Below are 19,742 nucleotides of genomic sequence, written 5' to 3' on the forward strand. Positions count from 1 at the left end.
ACAAAAATAGTATTGATTTAAGTGGGTTCCTAATCAAAAAGATGTGTTCCTCTTCCCTAATAATCTGTTTGTTTTCAGCATACTCAACTATAAGGGAGTCCAAGCTCCATACCTTGGTACCACCAACCGCCTGCAGGCCCCAATCCAATTAAATCAGTACTGCATCACAATCAAGAGGCAATACTGAGCAGTGCCCAGGATCTGAGCAAAGCAGTGCAAATGGGGCCTGCTCAGCTAAGCAGCAGGAAACTACTGAGGCACTGCTGAACAGTGCCAAGGACCTGCGCAGTGGAGCACAACTGTGGCCTGCTCAGCTAAGCAGCAGGAAACTACTGAGGCACTGCTGAACAGTGCCAAGGACCTGCGCAGTGGAGCACAACTGTGGCCTGCTCTGCTAAGGAGCAGGAAACTACTGAGGCACTGCTGAACAGTGCCAAGGACCTGAGCAGTGGAGCACAACTGTGGCCTGCTCTGCTAAGGAGCAGGAAACTACTGAGGCACTGCTGAACAGTGCCAAGGACCTGCGCAGTGGAGCACAACTGTGGCCTGCTCTGCTAAGGAGCAGGAAACTACTGAGGCACTGCTGAACAGTGCCAAGGACCTGCGCAGTGGAGCATAACTGTGGCCTGCTCTGCTAAGGAGCAGGAAACTACTTAGGCACTACCGAACAGTACATAGGACCTGAGCAATGCAGCAGAGCTGTGGCTTGCTCTGCTAAGGAAGAGAAAAACACTTAGGCACTACTGAATCATAAACAGTGCTCAAACAATGCAGCACAACTGTACCCCCTCTGCTAAGGAGTAGGAAATCATTCAGACATTCCTGAACAGTGCCCAGGAAGTGAACTGTGCAGCACAACTGTGGCCTGCCCTGCTAGGGAGCAGAAAACTACTTAGGTACTACCAAACAACTGTGGCCTGCCCTGCTAGGGAGCAGAAAACTACTTAGGTACTACCAAACAACTGTGGCCTGCCCTGCTAGGGAGCAGAAAACTACTTAGGTACTACCAAACAACTGTGGCCTGCCCTGCTAGGGAGCAGAAAACTACTTAGGTACTACCAAACAATGCCCAGGACCTGAACAGTGCAACACAACACAACTGTGGTCTGCTCTGCTATCTTACAAAAAGGTAACTCAAGGTAGTCCAAACTCTCAGCAAGCTGGAAAAAGAACCAGATGCCAGTAAAATTAAATAAAAACTTTTTAATGTATCAAAACATTACATTGAGCACTTTCATCCCTTGGTATGGAACTTCATCAGAAAATAATATAATTAGTAACAATTGATTTAAATAGCAATGTATAAGCACAGCATGACTTAGCACAGCAAATCCTAACTGTGGATAAATTAATCAGACTTTATATACAAATATTAAAAAGTAAAACAATAATAATGCCAATGCAGTTCTAAACATAAATAAAGAAAAAAATGCATACAGACATATGAACTGCTCTTAGAGCTTGGACAGATACTTGTAATACACTACTGATACACAGTGTATCATTCAATCCAGGAGATGAATTTGCTTCCAGATGCAGTTGCTATAACAATTTCCTGTATTCAAGCCTTTGTTCCCAAGTTCTTCTAAGTTGCAGGAAACTAGTTAGGCAATACTGAACCATGCCAAGGGCCTGAAAAAATGCACTTCATCTGTGGTCTGCTTTGCTAAGAAGCAGGAAACTACTTAGGCACTACTGAGCTCTACCAAGTGACTGAGCAATGCAGCACAACTGTGACCTTGTCTGCTAAGGAGCTGGAAATCACTTGGGTACTACTGAACAGTGCCCCAGGATTGAACAATGTAGCTTTCTTAAGGAGCAAGAAACCAATTAGGCATGACTAAACATTGCTTAAGACCTGAGCATTACAGCTCAAATTTGGCCTGCTCTGCTAAGCACCATGAAATCACTTAGGTACTACTGAACCATGCCCCATGCCTGAACAATGCAGGACAACTGTGACCTTCTCTGTTAAGGAATAGGAAACCATGTAGGCCCTACTGAACAGTGCCCAGGACCTGAACAATGTAGCACAATTGAGAGCTGCTCTGTTAAGGACCAGGAAACCATGTAGGCCCTGAACAATGTAGCACAATTGAGAGCTGCTCTGTTAAGGACCAGGAAACCATGTAGGCCCTGATGAACAGTGTCCAGGACCTGAACAATGCAGCACAACTGTGAGCTGCTCCACTAAGGAGCCGCAAATCACTTAAACACTACTGGCTACAGCCAAGAAAAGTGATACTACACCCTACTCTCACTTTAAAGACACCAGTGCACAGCACTTTCAATCACTATACCAGAGCAGGTATCCAGGCCTAAACCCCATATAATAAAAAAAATCAAGTCTTGGCAGTTTTAGTTTTTGCTTTCCACTGCTGTTTTTGGAGCTTGAGCTACCTTTGTTTCCCCAGCCACCAAAAATAAAAGATGAACTGGTTTAGTCCCCAGAGGTTGGGGTACCTGTGCTAAAGCTAGTTGGTGTGCACAGTCTCCTGGGTTTGTTCATTGGTAACCATCTGAGGTTGATCAGGTGTCTCTCTCTCTCTCTCTCTCTCTCATTAGAGGAGCAAAGGTGTTTTCTATTGGAATATCAAAAAAATTCCTGGTAAAGTCTTTATGAACAAATTTCTTAGGATATTATACCTCTTTAGGGAGGGCGCCCCACTCTGGGGACTCTCCAGAGTGTCATTTGAATTCATTTAGACCACTGCAAATTTTGCTGAAGTGGTGCTCCCCTTAGATTGATGTTACTGGTCAGCTGGGCACTCAGTGTTGATAGTGTTAATAGGGCCACATGGTGCAGGGTGAAACTGACTGCCTAATCTGGATGCACTTATAAAGTCAAAATTTAGACTATATCATTGCAAAAGGTCAGGGCTTGTTCTGGAGTACCAGAGGGATACTTGAAATAAGTTGATATTTTGTTTTTATAACATGAAGAATGCAGTTCTCCAAGTGCCCTTCCTTTTCTCTATAGCTAATGAGAAAAGTCCTGCACCAAATGCACCTTTTGTCCCATTAAGTTAAAATTCTTATCCTCATCCATGATATCTACCAGTAACTCCTTGCTAGCATAATTAAAAAATCAAAAAAGTGTGCCAAATTGCTCATGAAGTTGGTAGCACAGGTCATACTACTGTGTACCTACTCAAGCATTATTGCCTGCTTTTCTTCTATTAATGTTGGTAGCACTCTCTCTAGAAAGGCCCACACATCCACAGCTTCTACTTCCTCTTTCAGGAGGCAGAGGTTGCAGTTTCTGTGGAAGCTTTCCAGCGTATGTAGCTAGTTTGTAAGCTCCATAATCTCTGCTTCTTGCTTATTAGCTGTGGTTTGCAGCTACTGAATCCCTGCTTTGTTGAGTGATGTGACAGACTGAAGGAAGTCTGACTTAGCTGATAGGTTTTATTTTTATCAGCAGCATTTCCAGCAGTGATTTCTTTGATTTTTGCCCTGTCTAACAAAACTGAATTCTGCATGTTAGCTAGTAAATCAAGCTTGATCTTTAAGGCTGATGGACCTGGAGCAGAACAATTTTGTACTTCTAGCATCTGCAACTAGTAAACAGATGTTTCAAAAACTTTCAGCTGGTGCTGGAGACTGTTGCAGTGGAAGAAGCAAGACTGCACAATTTTTTGTAGTTTCTATCTTGCTGACGGACGAATGGGTTATTCAAGGTAGGAGTTCATCTCTCACCCTGCCACCATTACTGGTGCTATCTCTGCCCCACAGGCCATATTGTATTTTAACACTAAACTGAATTTGTGTTGTGCTTTAAAAAATCACCACACACCATCTAATCATACCCACAATAATAATTCTGATAACCTGCTGTAATAGCTTAGTAAGAGAAAATAAAACAGCATTTTATTATACAAGGAGTTGTATTTAGAGGGCATTATACAGTCCACTAACATTTCCCTTTGGCAACCACTCTGCAACATCTAAAAGGCTACCTGCCTTTGTGAACCTTATACCTTTAAGATGATACTTCATGAGCTGAAGGCTTCACACATATTTGTAATAGGTCACATCACTTGAGGGTACAGCTAAAGTAAAAGGCAATGCATTGATCAAAAGAGAGACAACAATAAATAAAAACAGTAACTTTCTAAGTCATTTATCTTTCAGTTGCTGACCATCAGCCATGCTTGGTACAGCAACCACTGAATTGTTCTCTCTGTAATATACCCACAGATCAACAAAAAATAATTGTATAATATATATCCCATAGTATATGAAAGCTGTTTCCTTTGTAAACAGACCATTAGCAGCTGTGCGTATAACCAGTTTTTCTATGTGTAATATGTCCTCTTCAGGGTGTGTGTGTGTGTTATTTTCCATTCTGTTTTATAGTTTTGTATAGTTCTATTTGTTTTATTCCTTAGCAATCCACATAATGACCTCTCAGTCTTTTATATTGCCAAGCTATGGCACTGCAAGCTAGCCATGGCGGTTACTAGAGCTTCGTTTCATCCAGCTGAATTCTACTACATTTGTCTATAATTATTGCCTATAATTAGTAGTTCTGGACTGTAATGCTTTATTCCTTACAGCCATCACTGTTTACTACCTGTTCTTTTCTTACCAGATAGCTTCTGCATCTTTTGTCTCTCAGGCATTTTTTGGCTAAGAAATGTCTTCGGCTCAGAATATCCTTGCCCTGTCAGACTTCATATCCCTATGTGATGCATACCACCTTATAGGGCCATGTAAATTCAACCACTGCACAGTCAGTCCATATGGATACAGACATGGGCATCACAGGGACACCTGTAGTCATGCCTGAAAATCACTGTATGATTAGGTACAGCAGGGTAGGATGGTTTACCCTATTTGCCCCATTGAACATTTAGATTCCACCATCATCCATTAGATACCTACTGTACTACCATAAAACCACAGAAATCTTCACCAGAGCTCCACAGAGTTGCACTATAGTAAAAAGATGCACATCAATGGACACCACAGAGAAAACAGAAATTAATTTTTCTTAATAAGTTTGTTACTTGCGGTAATCAGCTTTATTTCTTTGTTTCATCACCAGTTCATTTTCATCAGTCGGTAGATCTGTAGCAATACCTTTTACTACCTTCCATCCCCACTCCTACTCATTATGATACTTGTAAGTGATTATGAAGAACTTGCTGCCTTTTCTTATTCACTCTGTGAAATATTAGTAATTGAACAAGAAGTCAGATCTCATATATTCAGCATTAAACATGCATCATGCTATTATTTTACAAAAAAAAAAAAAAATGGGAGGCAGTAGCCCCGGTATACAAAAAATGAGTTGTCTAGTCAACTTACTTTCTGCATTTGGGTGAACATAACTCTTCTATAAAGATATATGTAAGCCTTACATTTTTTTGTGAAATAATGACCTTAGCTTTTGCTTATGAACATTTTTGAGATCTGTAGTTAAACCACAAGTAGAAAAATGTCTACTGAAGAAATAAAACTTTGCACATAACGTAGTTGTGAGATACAAGGAAGTTGCAAAAGTACTGTGACCACAAAAGTTAAACCATATTTTTATCGGGCAAACCTTATGTATGCAATTCATCATGACATGACATTATTAATTTAGTAATAATATCTAATAAGGAAGGGAGAAAGTGGTTCTCAGTTGATCAGTCCTTCCTTAAAGTAGAAGAAATATCTGAGTTGATTCTCAAATATTTTCTTGTGTACATAATTAATTTCATCCCAGGGTTCCAAGTTCCTTTGAAAAATAAACATGCCAGTTGCAAGGTAAAGCTTTCAAAAATACAGGTGTTGACTACAACAGTTATGTAGCCTGTGCAAACAAAATAATGTAAATATAACAAATTGGGCAGTAAATCCCCTTAAACCATTGAGCCAGTTTTAAAACAATTATAATTGCTTGCATGCTCCATCAAACTTCATTGGACTAGTGGAGAATAGCAAATGCAACATTATAAAAACAATATTATACCATGACCCCCCCAAAACGTGCACGCTGATTGGCCAGCGTGCCCGTTGTAAATCGAGTTATACTAATGGAAAAAGGTCCGGTCGCCCGGACTTTTTTCCATTAGTATAACTCGTTTTTTTAAAACACTGTCTCGCTATGTTAAATGGGTTTAACATAGTGAGACAGTGTTTTAAAAAAAAGCAACGGAGAAAGCAAGATCTCCGTTGCTTTTTTTAGTGTCTCGCTATGTTAAATGAGTTTAACATAGCGAGACAGTTTTAAAATAAGCAACGGAGATGTCACAAGGCACAACAACTTGCAGCAGCTACTCTTTAGAAATACAACTAAAATAACCAGGAGCTTCCAGAGTCCATGCCATGTGACTTAGAATTCTAATTATGTAATTGTTAGCACAGACAGTTTGTTGTAAAGTGTACAACGTCTTTTATTACCCCAATGTATACAGTTATTAGTGCTACATCCATGCTGCTATACTGTATGTCAATCATTATATACTATACAGGGGATCTTCTGTTTTTATCTGCTTTTTCCTGAATATAACTGCATTTATTTGTTGATTTGTCTGACTGACTGATTGTACTTGCATTTACATGTTGAAATCTGCAACAGACTACAGAAAATACCTTGTCACTACAAAATGTCAAACTGTTCCTGCTAATAACTACACCAGTAGAATTCTAGGTCAACCTACAGTAAATACAAATACAAGTTTACTATGCTAAAATGCATAGTTGCACTAAAGTAAAAACTATTAATTTTAAAATCAGAAAGCACCCTTTACATAATAAGAACATAATTAGAACAAAAAGAAATGATAACAAACATCTTTGCACATGGTGTTTAACTTCATTCTCTGGTATACTTGGCTCTAGATCAGAGAACATATCATTGTCCATATCAGTGATGTCAGAGTCTTTCTTACTCAGTTTTTCTGCATATTCATGCCACCACTTCTTGATATCTTCTTCTTCTGCTCAGTCCTTCCTTCTTTTGTCTTACCATATATATTTTTGCGAGAACGTTTTCCTTGATATTGGCAACCCTTTTGAAAAGTTCTTTTCTCTCTTTTTTTCCATATTATTATCTTATCCTACTTCTTGGTACTGCTCATTCAGATAAGTCTTCCGATCTCGTCTCGCTATTCTCTGAATCTCTTAATTCAAGTTTGATGTACTTTCCCTTTCTCCCTTGCCCTTTGCACTCCCTCTCTCTTACCTCTACCACTTTGAATGCTCTCACAGACAGCGATTTTACCTATTAATCAGATTTCTTTTGAAATATTTTGTGTTGTCACCTTCTGGACACTAACACAAACTTCTGTCCATAGTTTTTCAAGTCTGCTACCCACCAGCTTTAATACCTTAAATCAGATTTTCATTTCTGCCGCATCCTCATTTGAAGTACTGTTGTCCTTATACCTAGTTGACATAGAGTATTGCTTGCTTCCTTTATTTCTAATCTTTGTAATAAGAAGGAGGTGGTCTGAGCCATAGTCATCTCCAGGTCTTGCGTTTGCAAACTTTATAGTGCTCTTCCATCGATAACTGCAAAGTATGCTATCTGTCTAATTTCAGTATTGACCCACTGGTCATGATGTCCATGTGTAAAGCTATCTAAGTTGTTACAAAGAGTTTTTGCATTGACCAGTGATTTATCTTGACCAAATTCTACTTGACTATGTCCTGCTTCATTTTATACACTGAGGCCAAGCTTGGCTATTGTTCCAGTTGTACTCTGACTGCCAGCATTTCTATTTCAAGCACCTATATAAAAATATTTTTTGATGTTATTTCCTAAAATGTGTCATAGATCTTCATAACACTGTTCAAAGTCCTTCTCTTTGGCATCTATAGCTAGAGAAAAAACTTATATCTCTGTAACATTGAATGGATTGCCTAGATGCCTGAAAAAAAATAATTCAATTTAAAAATGAGTACTTCCTCTTACATGACAGAAAATATATTTAAACTTTTGTGACTACCTTGCTACTTCAAAAAAAAAATCACCTTTAAAGGTACCTAAAATTTTATTTCGCCTAAAAAAATGAGCCAATATTTCTTCCTAATGTGCTAATAAAGAACAAAGGTTAGGGCCATTCATGCTTGATCACTGTGTCACAAATTTGATAAAAATGTCAATGCCTGAAAAAATCTGGAAAAATGAATTAATATATGCCATTAACTCAATGATTAAGAATTAACAAAACTTGAAGAACTTCACATTTTATAAAGGGAAAATAAAAAGTTTACTAGAGTTTAAATAACTATGGATATGCTAATTCTGATACTGCTAAAGACCAAAATAATTACAGCCAATAGGAGTGGTGCAGCTTCTTCAATGATTAGTGAGCATGCAAATATTAATTTTTTTATCCTGCACATCTGTCAAGCAAAACAAACCAAAAATGTCTGCAAAGATGGCAGCAAGACAGCCATGTGTTTAACATGGTGTGCTCCCAGCTAGTCCAGAGCTACAGCCAATCCGCAATAAGTCAGCATGTTTCAGTGCCTGGGATTTCCATAGTAGGGCTCCTAGCAGATTTATGAACAACAGCTATAGCAATGGTAATGCTTCTTGATGTGGCACTGGAAGAAAACATGATGAAATTTGTTAATCTGAACTATTTTGCATTTTTTACTCTTTTGACAGTTGAAATTAAACTGTTACAAAAAGTTCAGATTTTTGTTCCAAAAGGGGGGAATAGCATTATGAATTGTGTCACCTGCTTTAAATTTAAAATTGTTTACTGTAAAGGTGACTCAACACGCTTTGAGAAAATAAGTTATTTAGAAAACAGAATACATTTAAATCATCTTTCACCCTTCCCATTCTGTTTTTGAATCAAATGTGAATCTGAGATTAGAAATGTACTTTATAAACTCCCAAGAGCTTTTACAACTATAAGAAAGAAAAGATGTGGATGTTTAGAAATGTGCAGCAAACCCAGCAGATACAAATCTTACAGACTGATAGGATGTACTTAGTCATTATGGATCAGGTTAATTATATGAAAAAATAGAAGTCCTATTTGCTGATGGGACATTTTATTCAGATTACAAAGTATTTCATTAATATTGCTTAGATCATGGACAACCTATACATCATTACCATATAAGAGGACTGATGTTCTCCAACAGGGTACTAATGTTTAGAAATTGACTGGTAAAAAAAGTGTGTGTGTGTGTGTGTGTGTGTGTGTGTGTGTGTGTGTGTGTGTGTGTGTGTGTGTGTGTGTGTGTGTGTGTGTGTGTGCGTGTGTGTGTGTGTATGTGTGTGACAGAAAGAAAGAAAGAGAAAGAGAGAGAGAAACAGACTGAGTGAATGAGTGAGAGGCAGAGCAAGCGAGAGACTTAGTATATACTTGTCAACTTCTCTGCATGAGAATTATGGAAAAAGTCAACAGTATGAGGTAAAACACTTGTAATCAGGCATAAGTTTTAAATATAACATAATTATATAACACAAAATATAACACATAAGCAAATAAAGCAAGATGTTTTATGTCGCAGTGACTGTATGAAACAAGACAATTTGGAACGCATAGTTCACAATACAACTTGGAATGGTAGTATCTTAGATATCACACTGAAAAACAGAGGCCCTGGCTGCTTCCCACACCTGTTTATACCCTACGCTAACACAGATCATCACACCATCATCTTTAGCCTGAAAATAAAATCAGATGAACTCATACATAAATCATCCTTGCTAGATGCTACTATTGTGCAATACGTTGCATATTTTTGTTACTAGACTGGTGTGCATGGATCAAATATGTTTGCTCAGGATAATGTAAATATGATCTGTGATATTATTAACTGATGTGCATGATTCCATAATAGTAAGACAAAAAAGTACACTGGTAAATTCAACAAAAAAATCTTGTTTGGTTGAATCATAAAATTAATAAGGTTTAAAACTGAAATTATCCATATAGTAAAAACAAGCCTGGGTTAAATAAAGTACAGAAACTACTTTCATTTCTTACAAAATCCTCCTGCTCTAACTATGAGCTCAAAGACTGAAAACAGTGGTGGTGCTGCGGTAGCGTTGTCGCCTCACAGTTAGACGTTGTCCGTTCGATTCTCAGTTAGAGTGTCTTCTGTGTGGCGACATGTGTGAATGGGCGTTCCTTCATTGAAGGTTGTGTGTTAGGCCTGGCAAGCCAGCACGTAAAAATGTACTGCCAATCATTAGCTGACCGGAGTTCCACTGTGGTGACCCCTAACCGGGAAAAGCCGAAAGACACAACAACAACACTGAAAGAAATATTTGTGAATGCAATATGCCATTAGTGAATAATACATTGATCATTCAGAAACAGAATATAGTGAATTTGCTTACAGGAAAAAATGCGGAAAGTTCATCATAAGCAAAGAAATATGTTAGAATATTATAGGAACAAGTGTATTATATAGCACAGACTTGGTAACAGCTGTGACAAAATTAAAAACTCAAATTCCACAGGGCCAGACAACGTACAATGCGGTTATTTAAAACACAAATACAATTTTCTCTTCAGTGCATTGTGCTCCAGATTCAGTTTCAAGCAGACACATGGCAGTGTTACAAAACTTATTATAAATGAGTTCTGCTTGGTCAGAACTAAATATTTTTCATGGGAATAAACGTTTTTAATTCTAGTTATCAGAGGTTATATATTATAACCTGCCGGCTGTAGTATTTTCAGTTAGTTGCTTCTTTTGCTTCTGAAATAATGCTACAGTATTATTTAAATCCATACCCTCCATGATTTTGACAGATGGTAACTTATTTGTTGCGAAAAAGAAATAATTCAGCTGAAAAACAGGTTGTGTTATATAGTCACTTCATATTTCTGGGTTTGCACCAATTACCATTTTTTGTAATGAAAGGCACTACAGTGCATTATTAGACTTTTGATGAAGGAAAGTGGGGGAGAAGATAATCAAGGAGAGATTAAGGGGGGGGGGAGGAGGAGGTGTTAACTTGGAGTCTGAGGAAGAAACAAGGTATGATTATATAAGCAAGAACAGTAAGGGAATGAGATAAGGAAAGAGATGTGAAAGTGATATGGACAGGGTATGACAGTGAAGGGTTAGCAACCAAGGGAGCAGGAAATACCAGTAAGGGTAACTGGATGGAATGGGGAAGGGTCAGGCTATTAAACATGGCACTACAAGATGAACAGAAGTGGAGCATACAAAAGTATTAAAAAGAAAATAAGTATTTTAAAACTACTGTGGGTATGGCTGTAGTGTTGAGTACTGTGTAAAGATATCCCATTAGGGATTCACAAGGGTCAGGCTGCATTATGGGAGCAACTGCTACAAGCATAATGGCTGCAGAATAACAAGTTTCACAGTGATACTGTGATGATAACAAGATCATATGATACCTAGGAGAAGCTTGAGGTGAGTTTGGTGTTCCTGGCCACCAAAAGAGGGAAGGTAAAGAATGAGATTTAATACGGAAGTGAGAAAGATCAGGGATTGTTTTAATTGTGTTACCAGTAAGAACAAGTTACAGTCGGGGGAACATGAATACAACAAATTAAAGGCAACAGAATCTGGTAATGGCTCACATGTAAAAGAAACAAAATGACGGAGGATAACTAAATGCTAAGGCAAAAAGTGCCTTACTCAGATAATGAGACAGGTAACAGCTTTGTAGGCATGTGAACTCTTCACAATGTTCATAGGTTCATAGGTTGGTACTAGACTATTGGCCCTAGGGCCTATACAAGCCTAGCCACAACAATTCCTTGGCTATTTCTTCCCACATTATTTACTTCCCTGGACCCCTGTCTAGCAGGACGACTGACATGATCCCCCGGGTGAATTTCCTTTCTCCCATCTAATCGTCAAGGTTCCTTTTGAAGAGGGCCAATTGACATGTATGGGCAGTCTATTCTAGAGTCTGGGGAGTCTCTGGGCCAGGAACCTATCCCTCCAGCATGTTTTGTTTATTGTGATGACAAGGTTTAGATCCCTGGAGCATGTGGCTCTGAGAGATTGGGATTTCTTTAAGTGTAGCATGTCCAACAGCTCTGGGTTTGACATGGCCTTGTTTGTTAAACAGAGATCACCTCTAAGTAGATGATATGCGACAGAGTATAGGTGGAGTTTTTTAAGGTGGTCAGCGTAGGACATCTGCTTTAGGCCTGTGATTCTTTTAGTGAGGTATTTCTGTGGCCTTTCCAGTTGTTGCAGATGTCCTGAGAGGTACATACCAAACGGGGCATTGTATTCTATAAAGGGTCTAATGAGGGATGAGTACAGTGGGACAATGACCTCCTTTTTTCTGGATGAAAAGCCCTAAGTGATGAGGTGTGCACATAGATGGATTTCCTGACTGTTGTGGCGATGTGGTTATAGAAGGTGAGGCCACTGTCCACCTGTGTCCCCAAGTCTTATCACACTCGCAGTGTTTAGTGTACTGCCACATATGTGGTAATTCACGGGTATATGTTTTTTCCCAAAGAGCATAACAATACATTTCTTGGCATTGAGCTTGACCCCATGGCTCTGGCACCAAGCATCTGTTTCTGTAAGGCCCTTTTGTAGAATGTCCACATCATTTGGGGATTCAATAATGGCTCCCAGTTTGCAGTCATCTGCAAACTTTGTTAGCCGGAGTCCCTTAGTGTTGGCCTGTACTTCAGAGAACTAGATGCCAAACAAGAGCGGTCCCAGGACTGAACCCTGAGGTACTCCACTTGTCACTTGTCTGGAGCTAGATTTGGAGTCGGCTATTTTGACAGTGTGGGTTCTGTCACTGGGTGATATGTGCACAAGGTATGAGAACTGGGGAAAGCATTAGTATAGAATATATAGAATTATGGGTTACTCATCCATGTGTGTGTGGTGGGGGGGGGCACATGTCTCGTTCTGTTTTGTAGCAATTAGCAATGCATGCAGTAGTACAAACACTCTTTGGAAGCAGCTTTTAGGCTTTTAAATGAAGGTTTGGAGGGAAAACACATAATAGAGAAAAATATAAAAAAAGATATTCATTCATTCACTTCTGTTAGAAGCTTTGTCATTGTGGGGTGAAGGAGGAAGCCACTGTGGGCACAGAGTGTTAGGGAGCATGATAGGCAGATCACAATCTGTCTTCAATGTATTACTAGATAAATCACGGGATGGCACTGGACACAAGAACAGCTTGCTACAATTCTGACTGCTAGGTTCTTTCCAAAGTGCAGTTCAACAGTTTCAGTAGTCTAGTCTACACTGTGTTTTCCTCGGTGCTGGTCAGTATCCACACAGTGCTTACAAATACCCTACTTAAGCGTCAAAGCTGAACCGCCTGGCAGGTAATCAGTCCATAATACTGGGTTGTAGGTAACACACTTGTATTGAGATATGGGGTAGGAGATGTAGACTGGTGACATTTTACTAGGAACAGATCTTATTACTGAGGCATGCTGCCCAATATATGAAAGTTTTTCACTGGCTTGACAGTGCCATTAAACCTATGTCTTACAAATAATGAAAACTGTTGTGTATATGAAAACCACTAGTATGGTAATTACAAGACACAAGGAAATGCTTGTGAAATTCAGATGTGTGATGTTTTGTGCATTTAATTCAAGTGTCCTGTACATTCTGATTTTAAGCTACAAGTAGGGGAAAGTATTTTTCTTCTAAACCTGATATGCTATGCTATATTACATTATGATATGAGTTGATATGCTATGCTATGATATGATATGATATGATATTTAAAACCTCATCACTTATAGCTTGGAAGGAGTGGTGTCTTGACCAGGACTAGTTTATGCCTGATTCCTGTTATTTGCCAGGATAATAAGCTATGCCTGCTTGTATCCCTAAATTGGATACAACGTGTATTGAAAATTAAATCATGGATGGATAGATTGTTGGATGGACAGACAGACAGACAGACAGATGGATACTATGCAGCACTGCATGTTCATCTCATTTTGATGGTTCCTAGCTGTATAAATAGTTGCAGTAGAGGTGCTTCCTATGAGCAGTGTGAGCCATGTTAATACTAGGATATCCCATTGCATGCCACGCCCTATTGTAACAATTGGGAATATTACACTATAACAGGGGAACAGTGCCACAGTGTGCTATAGCAAGGGAACAGTGGTAAGCTAACACAGGATTCTACAGGAGTAGAAGAAGAGGAAGGGAGAGCCTTTCAACTGATCTGAGTAAGCTGTCCATCTGATATTTGTATTCAAGCTTTTCATGATTTGTAGGAGTCATATGGGGTTTCTAGATCACAAGATCTAATAATCCTATTATTCTTAAAGTGTCCTGTATATAGCAAAACTCGAAAGACAAGCGTTATAGTGACAACTTACTTTAAATGTACATAGTTATCCAGGCCTTAATGAGCAGTGTTTTGTTATGTGTTTACTGAAGTTTAAAAGTTTATTACGCTGAATGAATTTATGAAATTCAGTATAGAATGTTCTTATAAGACAATATTTTATGTACTTATAGGTGGATGCACCTTTTTGATTGTTTTTATATATTAATAATGCTCCACTTTGTGCTTAAAATTCTTTTAAAGTATATGTAAATATCTTTATAAATATGTATATGCCTTTTAAAAACCAGTTTTAAACTTGTGATGCAATGCATTTTATTGGTCATGTGATTTCATTGTTATATAAGGAGGGGTTTTACTGTTTGAATTTGTCTGAAGAAGTTCATTTGATTTGAGTTAACGAAAGCACTCACATATTACAGTTTTGGTTTGCCTTTGGAGCCTGTGGCCATTTGTTCTTTATTTTATTAGTCCTTTATTTGTTGGTTTTTTTTTTCTTCCTCTATGTGTTGCCATGTCTTCTTCCTCTATGTGTCACCATGTCTTCTTCCCCTATATGTCACCATGTCTGCTTCATCTATGTATTGCCATGTTTGCTTCCTCTGTGTGTTGCCATGTCTGCTTCCTCTATGTGTTGCCATGCCTGTTTCTTCTCTGGGTTTCCATGTCTGCTTCCTCTATGTGTTGCTATGTTTACTTCCTCTCTGTGTTGCCATGTCTGCTTCCTCTATGTATTGCCATGTTTGCTTCCTCTGTGTGTCGCCATGTCTTCTTCCTCTATGTGTCGCCATGTCTGCTTCCTCTGTGTGTCACCATGTTTGCTTCCTCTGTGTGTTGCCATGTCTGCTTCCTCTATGTGTCGCCATGTCTTCTTCCTCTATGTGTCGCCATGTCTGCTTCCTCTATGTATTGCCATGTTTGCTTCCTCTGTGTGTTGCCATGTCTGCTTCCTCTATGTGTCGCTATGTCTTCTTCCTCTATGTGTCACCATGTCTGCTTCCTCTATGTGTTGCCATGCCTGTTTCTTCTCTGGGTTTCCATGTCTGCTTCCTCTATGTGCTGCCATGTTTACTTCCTCTCTGTGTTGCCATGTCTGCGTCCTCTATGTTTTGCCATGTTTGCTTCCTCTATGTGTCGCCATGTCTTCTTCCTCTATGTGTCACCATGTCTGCTTCCTCTATGTATTGCCATTGCTTCCTCTGTGTGTTGCCATGTCTGCTTCCTCTATGTGTCGCTATGTCTTCTTCCTCTATGTGTTGCCATGTCTGCTTCCTCTATGTGTTGCCATGCCTGTTTCTTCTCTGGGTTTCCATGTCTGCTTCCTCTATGTGTTGCCATGTTTACTTCCTCTCTGTGTTGCCATGTCTGCTTCCTCTATGTATTGCCATGTTTGCTTCCTGTATGTGTCACCATGTCTTCTTCCTCTATGTATTGCCATGTTTGCTTCCTCTGTGTGTCACCATGTCTTCTTCCTCTATGTGTCGCCATGTCTGCTTCTTCTCTGGGTTGCCATGTCTGCTTCCTCTATGTGTTGCCATGTTTACTTCCTTTCTGTGTTGACATGTCTGCTTCCTGTATGTGTTGCCATGTCTGCTTCCTCTATGTATTGCCATGTTTGCTTCCTCAATGTGTTGCCATGTCTGCTTCCCCTAAGTGTTGCCATGTTTGCTCCCCCATGTGTTGCCATGTTTGCTTCCTCTATGTGTTGCCATGTTTGCTTCCTCAATGTGTTGCCATGTCTGCTTCCCCTGCGTGTTGCCATGTTTGCTTCCTCTATGTGTTGCCATGTTTGCTTCCTCTATGTATTGCCATGTCTGCTTCCTCTGTGTGTTGCCATATTTGCTTCCTCTGTGTGTTGCCATTTCTGATTCCCCTACATGTTGCCATGTTTGCTTCCCCTATGTGTTGCCATGTTTGCTTCCTCTATGTGCTGCCATGTTTGCTTCCTCAATGTGTTGCCATGTTTGCTTCCTCTATGTGTCGCCATGTCTTCTTCTTCTATGTGTTGCCATGTCTGTTTCTTCTCTGGTTTGCCATGTCTACTTCCTCTATGTGGTGCCATGTTTACTTCCTCTCTGTGTTGCCATGACTGCTTCCTGTATGTGTTGACATGTCTGCTTCCTCTATGTATTGCCATGTTTGCTTCCTCAATGTGTTGCCATGTCTGCTTCCCTTAAATGTTGCCATGTTTGCTTCCCCTACGTGTTGACATGTTTGCTTCCTCTATGTGTTGCCATGTTTGCTTCCTCAATGTGTTGCCATGTCTGCTTCCCCTACTTGTTGCCATGTTTGCTTCCCCTACGTATTGCCATGTTTGCTTCCTCTATGTGTTGCCATGTTTGCCTCCTCTATGTGTTGCCATGTCTGCTTCCTCTGTGTATTGCCATGTTTGCTTCGTCAGTGTGTTGCCATGTCTGCTTCCCCTACGTGTTGCCATGTTTGCTTCCCCTATGTGTTGCCATGTTTGCTTCCTCTATGTGTCGCCATGTCTGCTTCCTCTATGTGCTGTCATGTCTGCCTCTTCTCTGGGTTACCATGTTTACTTCCTCTCTGTGTTGCCATGTCTGCTTCCTGTATGTGTTGCCATGTCTGCTTCCTCTATGTGTTGCCATGTCTTCTTCCTCTATGTGTCGCCATGTCTGCTTCCTCTGTGTGTTGTCATGTCTGCCTCTTCTCTGGGTTGCCATGTTTACTTCCTCTCTGTGTTGCCATGTCTGCTTCCTGTATGTGTTGCCACGTCTGCTTCCTGTATGTGTTGCCATGTCTGCTTCCTCTATGTATTGCCATGTTTGCTTCCTCAATGTGTTGCCATATCTGCTTCCCTTACATATTGCCATGTTTGCTTCCCCTACGTGTTGCCATGTTTGCTTCCTCTATGTGTTGCCATGTTTGCTTCCTCTATGTGTTGCCATGTCTGCTTCCCCTACGTGGTGCCATGTTTGCTTCCCCTACGTGTTGCCATGTTTTCTTCCTCTATGTGTTGCCATGTTTGCTTCCTCTATGTGTTGCCATGTCTGCTTCCCCTACCTGTTGCCATGTTTGCTTCCCCTACGTGTTGCCATGTTTGCTTCCTCTATGTGTTGCCATGTTTGCTTCCTCTATGTGTTGCCATGTTTGCTTCCTCTATGTGCTGCCATGTTTGCTTCCCCTACATGTTGCCATGTTTGCTTCCTCTATGTGCTGCCATGTTTGCTTCCTCTATGTGTTGCCATGTTTGCTTCCTCTATGTGTTGCCATGTCTGCTTCCTCTGCTGCTTACAAATACCACTACATCACTGAAAACTACAGACAAAATCCAGGCTTATTCTTACTCCCTAAGAAAAGCAGATATGGGATATAAGTTTGTGACACTCACTTTATATGCAGATGACATTTTATGAACCATACCTGATTCTAGTACTTTGATTTCCTAAGCTATGAAAAAAATTAAAGAGTTTTCTCATGTCTTCAGTTATGAAATCATAATGGCTAATGCATTTACCCGTTACCTTCACTGTCTCCCCAACATACTATTTTGGAGGGATGCTTGTATTTGATTAGACTATGAGGTCACTAAAATATGCTTCCTCAATGTGTTGCCATGTCTGCTTCCCCTAAGTGTTGCCATGTTTGCTTCCCCTATGTGTTGCCATGTTACAAGCAGCAAAGATATCTCTTGTGGTAAAATGGCACCTTTTTCACTTTGCCACAATTTACTTGACTGTCAGAGTGTACTGCTAATGAGTCATGCATTGTATCCATAAAGTCTGCATTCTATAATGACTACCATCAACTATCCTCAGGTGACACTCAATAGATAGAATCAGAATCTTGCAAAATGATTCTGGATCGCCTTTAGGAAAATTCAGTAGCAGGGTTTAAATTACGTGCCATGCAGGACTACAGCTCCCCTTTTTTAAATATCATATAAGTTGGTGGCTGACACACACATCTTTACCATTTAACTGATACTTCTTTATTGGTTAAGATGGAAGGTATCGGAATTTGCAGGCTATGTAAATTCATGTGAGTAGGAGGAGTCCACTCAAAAGATGCTGAAAAGTTTCTTGTGCTTCTTGACTGGATATTTTGATGAAAGAGGAAAGATAGGAAGGAGATCATTTAACAAAGGATACGATTCATGTTATTGGGAGAGATTTTTGTTTAGAAAAATTTGGAAATAATCCCATGGAAAAGGAGTATATAACTGTATTTGGAGAGAATGTAAATTTAGAAAGGATTGTAGGGCAGCAGGATATCGCAAGGGTCAAAACACATGTATTGTGGGGATGAGGGAATGCTAACAAAAAAAATCAGCTGATGCCAGAAGGAAAGATGCTTTTGACACATTAAAATTCAGTTAGGCCTCTCCTAGCTTGAGTGCCACAGACTTCCTTGTAAGTATCCTAAGAAGTTAGAAATTGCATCTGGAGAAAGCAATAAATGACTCCATCCCAAACATGGGCTTATGGTTCCTGGTTCTGATGGGTCATTTCTCCCACCATAATAATTTTTCTAATATTTACAGAAAGCCGAAATAGGTAGCACCTCATTTCTCCTTGTTTTAGCATAAGGTTATCCATTTTATAGATGAGTTATCAATCCTAGTCACTGCTGACACACTTAATGACTCCTGCACATTCATCAGCATCTGCGGTGAAACGATTGTTTACCTCTAGACTTCTTCGTTTCTCTTTTCTTACACCAGAAAAGCTGCATAAGTGGATTCTACAGATTATTGCTAAAAATGTGTTTGAGTAATCCTTTAGGACCTGGAGGCACTTATTTTCCAACCACTCACATTTAAATAGCTTTTGAAACAGATTTAGGATGTTTGCCATGATTTATGCACACTATTATGATACAGACAGTTAGAAATTCCAGTAGTGCTTTATTTAAGGATTCATACGTTTGTGCTAAATGTTAAAAAACTATATTAGATTTAAAGCCAGACATGAGAAGAAGTGATTACAATACTAGTTTAGTATTTAAAGGTTTGATGTGGCAATAAGCATTAAAAGCTGGGAATTTTCCATTAAATGAAGTTAGTAATATATTTTTAAATGAGATAATATAATATGGTTAATTATTTTTTATTGGATGATTTATGTCAGATAATTCAAGTACTTTTATTTTTAAAGCATTTCAATTGGTATTTTTTCAGTTCTGAAGATGTTGTAATAAAAAGATGAAAACAAATTATAAAATACTGTTGCTGTATTTTATATTCATACACGTTCTTTGCTATAGCTATATATATATATATATATATATATATATATATATATATATATATATATATATATGTATATATATATATATATATATATATATATATATATATATACATACACACACACACACACACACATATGTAGATATAGATTTCCTTTTATGCAAAGAAGGTCTCTGATGCACTTCAATGTTTTTTATGTTAGTGGTATCGGCCTCCTTAGGTAATATTTCTACTTTAATATATTCCCTGCTGTGAAGGCTTGTTTTTTCCATGCCCTAG

Source organism: Protopterus annectens, chromosome 11.part0 (assembly GCF_019279795.1).
Source record: "Protopterus annectens isolate FY-2018-M chromosome 11.part0, PAN1.0, whole genome shotgun sequence".
NCBI lineage: Eukaryota > Metazoa > Chordata > Ceratodontiformes > Protopteridae > Protopterus > Protopterus annectens.